The sequence below is a fragment of the Micrasema longulum genome, unplaced genomic scaffold, assembly GCF_059751315.1.
Source record: "Micrasema longulum isolate JH-2025_06_02 unplaced genomic scaffold, ASM5975131v1 h1tg001557l, whole genome shotgun sequence".
Taxonomy (NCBI): Eukaryota; Metazoa; Arthropoda; class Insecta; order Trichoptera; family Brachycentridae; genus Micrasema; species Micrasema longulum.
Window position 1 is genome coordinate 973951 of NW_028278740.1, and position 5542 is coordinate 979492.

Below are 5542 nucleotides of genomic sequence, written 5' to 3' on the forward strand. Positions count from 1 at the left end.
TCAGCGTTACTGTTGTTTTTTTCAGAAAGCTTGCCTACCATTGCGCATTGGTTCTACGCGTATCGTATGATCAGGGAACATTCAATTAGAGTTAAAAATCCCCCAATGTGGAAATTTAATTTTGTAAATTAGTGGTAATGCACGCTGACCGACGATTTCCTTCTTAAATATGTCCTCATCTATATACCTTATCATCAGTCCTGTTGTGTCTAATAAGGATCATAAGCCTCCTCACTGAGGATCATGGGCATATCTCCCTATCCTGAACAAACTGCATCCAACCACTTCCCCCAATCCGTCTAATGTCATCAGACCACCTTGCTTGAGGTATTCCGGTACCTTTCGGAGCTTTTTAGTCCATCTAGAGCAGCGGTTCCTAAAAGGTGTTACGTGAAATGGTCACAGGGGATCCGCGAGAAAACCGCGAATGGACATTAATTGAACCTCGAAAAATTCTTGAAAGAATATTTCCTAGAGGAGTTACAGGACACCGACAGGGTTCAGATTAAATCGGCAAATCGGACCAAACCATGAATATTAACTGTATCGGAGTATGAGAATTTGATTGATATTGAAAATTCATCCTCTCTAAAACAAAAATTCGAATCAGCTAATTCAAACTTAAAGACTTTTGGATTGGACTTTAAGATGAATACCTTGCAGTTGATATGAAGGCTATCACGGTTCTGCTTCCGTTTGTATCGACTATCTGATGACTGGCTTTTCAGCTAACGCCTACACTAAAAACAAGTTCAGAACTAGACTGGATAACGCTCCAGATTTCTATATTCAACTGTCGGACAATAAACCTAATTTTAGTGCTATTATTATAAGCAAAACTATGAAAAATGTTTATTCTTTACATTAAATATGTGCAGTAAAGGTATTTAATTAAAAATGCTTTCTTTTCATTTCGAGCGTTACAACATTAAGGTGTCATGGGTCTTAAAAATAACATTTTCGATAAAATATTTTTTTATTTGTTTATAAATTTGTATACACCACTTAATTTTTTTAATTACACTTCGACCGGTTTCGAGGTTACTACCTCATCGTCAGGAATTTAACTAACTTATAATTACACGCGTTGCTATTTATATAATAAAATATTGTATGAAAGAGAAATTAGTAAAGCCATTAATCAAAAACTTCAAATAATAAATAATCAATTAAATTTAACTTCGAGTCCTCTTTTAAAACTATTCCCGTTATGATTTATTTTATCTTCTTTCTCTCTCTTTCTTTTAATTTTCTGTCTCTTTCATACAATATTTTATTATATAAATAGCAACGCGTGTAATTATAAGTTAGTTAAATTCCTGACGATGAGGTAGTAACCTCGAAACCGGTCGAAGTGTAATTAAAAAAATTAAGTGGTTTATACAAATTTATAAACAAATAAGTGTAAAATGTCATACCACAAAGTGAAAAATGTTTTTGATAACAATAATATATATTTTTTTATTGTCTAGATGGGGTTCCGCCAAAAAAGTGTGATCAATAATTTAGGGGTTCCATAGCCAAAAAAATGGGAACCGCTAATCTAGAGTCCTACATCTACTTACCAGTCTTGAAATACTCCCTGGCGGGTCGAATCCAGTACCTATTTATCTACAAAGATTTGGGTATACTCAAAATATTGTTTTTTTTTAATATATTAAAGGAAGGTTTTATAAAGGTCATTAAATGAATAGAATCGTAAAAACAATAAAACACGATAAAGAAATAACAATTTATTATCACTAGGAGCATTCTTTGTAAAAACACTACATACAAAACATTTACAATTAAATACACGGTAACATTAATGTATGGCAATTTTTGCCACAAAGTCGTTAAGAATAACATTGACCAATCACATAATATTATAAAAATACAGTCAGTTATTGGGTCAGCAAGCTTAACAAAACGATATACTAATTCGAGACCATGGAAAAAATATTAATTACATTATTAAAATATAATTGGTACCTCCCAAAAATATCCTTACATCCAGCACAATATAATTATTTCGGAAAACACAAAAACCATTTCTTTTCTACAAAAATGCATCAACAAAGACATCATATTGTACTAAATATTGAATTGTCATTTTTATGCACATGCAATTTTTTATCAACTTAATTTTACACAATTTGGTTCATATTTCAGTTATTTTACTATATGAGACATAATATTTCAATAGTTTTAAACATAATTCATATATTGTAATGTAGGTGAGGGTATTTATTTATGAATCAACTCATCGATTAATATTTTACAATATAATTTAATATTAGTAATATCTTCCCCGTTACCACAAAGTCTTATTCTGTCTGGCTTATGAATATTATTAATCGGTAACACATTTTTAAAACGTTGATTTAATATGTGATAATATTTAGTAGATTCATTCATGATTTTTAAAGACCCGTTTTAAAATAAAAAGCCAAGAAATTAGGAGTTTTAGTAGGCTTGAATTTTCAATAGGAAAATTGTAATATTTGTATGAAGTTTGCTGACATAAATAATACTTCGTTACTGACAAAATTGTATACAAAAATTCCAAGTTTGCGATAAAAAATTGAGTTTACTTATTGCAACAAAAAAAAAATACAAAATACAAAACAGGCCTTTGTGGGATTTTGTTGTTTACTATTTCAATACAAGTATCGGTAAATCTCTTACTTTTTCATTATAATCAAGGGCCATTTGCAATTGAAATTATCAAATTTATTAACCTACAAGCATGCAGGATAACTTTAGTTTACAATTGAATATTCGTTAATTCATATTTTAAATAAAACAAACTGTTAAGATATATCATTTGAAGTCTGATTTCAGTTATTTTATAAAGTTAACTGGAAATTAACTTTGCTGCTATTGCCACAAAGAATAACTTTGCTAAAAGATCCAATAATTTGTAACAAGTTCCTACATATGTGATTTTCTAGTAAGAACTGAATATTTATATATGTGACTATTATTATTATTATTATTTATTTATTTTATTTTGTGCACTTTATTAGGTTTTAGACAATATTAATTTGTTAAACAGATATTTTACTAAATAGAAACATTGTAGGTACCTCATAGTATTAGGTATAGCATAGTTTATATTGAAGTTTTTTTTTCTGAATTATATTATGTAGTTTGCACAGCTAATATATGAAAATATATATTGTTTTATACGAGTAAAGATACGTCAAAACAATAAAATTAAAAAACGATTTTGATTTACCATTGTTCAATATCCTCTTATGTAATTTATTACGAAGTAAGTGCCGATTCAATCAATGAAGTATTAAGATTTTGTTCAAAGGCTCTTCGCACTTCAATATTACTAATGCACATTTTTGGTTATTTTTTTATTGTGCTTTTTTAAAACTAAAATATAAAGTGTCGCATTGATAAAGCTTACTCAGTTCTCAATTTATTTATGATTTGAAAAATATGATTCGCGGGGCGTTGGAAATAAAGTTCGACAATTTATTAAAATATCAACATCGAAATTTTGGTTGTTGGTTAATTTATAAAATTTCAAAAAATAATACATTAGAATGATTAAATCAGGGAGCTTTACTTATATGCAAATCTGGTTGATAAGGCTCAAAAGGTATGTAGGTATGTGTGTACAAATACTAAAACAATGAAAACTATATATGCATAAAGTTCCTTCCCCAGCCATGAGTTTAACATCGTTTTAAACACAACCATTTTTTTAATATCTAAAGCGATTTTATATTTTTGAATAAAAGAATTTAAGGCAGACAAAATTAATTAACAGCGGACAGATGTTTGAAAAAAAAAAACCTTTAACTGAATTGTGAATTTGCAAATTAATGTAAATGAACAAATTCATTGTCTTTTGAATACTCTACGAAATATGCAATTAATTCCTTGAAATAATTCTGACTTAAGATCGCGATAATTTCTTAGTAGGCAAAACAAAATTGGTAAAATGTATAAATTTAAAACAGGAAAAACTTATTTTTAAAATATTATCAATTTACGGTTTTGCCCATGGGCAAGAGCAGTATGTAAAAGTGGTAAAACCGGGTATACCTCAAACATTAGAAAGTACAAAAAAATATATCAGTATTTTATTAATATGCTACAGCCATAACATTTCATTTTGATGTCTTCAATAACTGAAAAACGTACAATTTTATGGTCAAAATCCATAATAGATAAATGATTTATTTGTATTTCTCTCGACTTTTGCGTTCTGTAGCCAGAGTTGTATGAATCTTCGTATAATTCAATACGAGTCTATGCACATATTTATTTATATATTTAATGTATATTTACATAATTGACATTGATTAAGTGAGATTGAAAATATTATAAAATCAGTCGTTTATAATTTTGAATAAAGGGCTCACAAAGAAATATAAACATTCCCTTAGCAACGCTACAAGATGGCGGGAGTACCTATTTAATTTTTCTCGTATCCGTGCGGAATCGAAAATATATTATGTTTATGTAGTTTAGAGTCAGAAATAAAACCAGAACCTTGGAAGATTCAATGTCTACTCTCAGATAAACATCTTGAAAAAAGTAATCGATAGACAAGTCCGCCAGTCCGCGGTCTACTGGTTAGGCGTTCGGGGAGGTTTACTTTACCCCATATTTACAATTTCTTTATTTGATCATTGTAGTGTGCATTACTTTAACCCACCACTTAATGGAGACTAAATAAAAGTCAGAAGTTAATGAATAGAAAGCAGATGCTGCTAAACTGCCGATATGTACAGAAAAATAGATCCATATATATCTGCCTTCTCTTTGTAAAAAAAAATAATGATATTGTAAAAAATAATGTTTTATTAAAAATACGTACTTAAAAACGTGAAAAGATGTTCACGGTCACTGTTATCAATATGTGCCGTCTTTATGGGAGATTCCGTGTAGGTTGGATGTGATCGCATAGTTTACCCTGAAAAAGGCTTCTGCAACGGTAGCTGAAGCGTCGGAACATGGGATCACCAAAAACGACGATACGTATTGACATCCTTACATATTATGTCAATTTTAAAATATATCCACAAAATAACGATTCTTTTTACCACTGAAAAATATATTTTCAGAATGCGTTTTGCATTCAACTGTTTTTTAAAAGACCTACGTTTTACGTTAAAAACTCGCTGTTTAGACTTAATTGTGATAGTGACAATAATAAATTAATATTAACACTAATTATTAACAGAATCGTACAGTGAGAAATAAATAGGTTCTGGTTTTTTCCCCAAAAAAATTGATTTTAAAAGTTTTTTTCTTATGATTTTTTCTTATTCATTATATGATGTAAATATGACCACGGGTGTTTCCATATATTAAATCATACGTAGCAGTATCAAATAAATTTCATAACTATTTCCAAATATAATTAATCATACCTTTATGGCGAAGGTGGATTGATATACGATAAACATACATAAATACATATATACAATAATCGTTACAACCATTTCATAGATAACAATGAGTTATTACTAAAACATCCATTCGATGTACATTTAAGCAAAAAACACGAATGCATATAATAAAATAATTTTGAGCT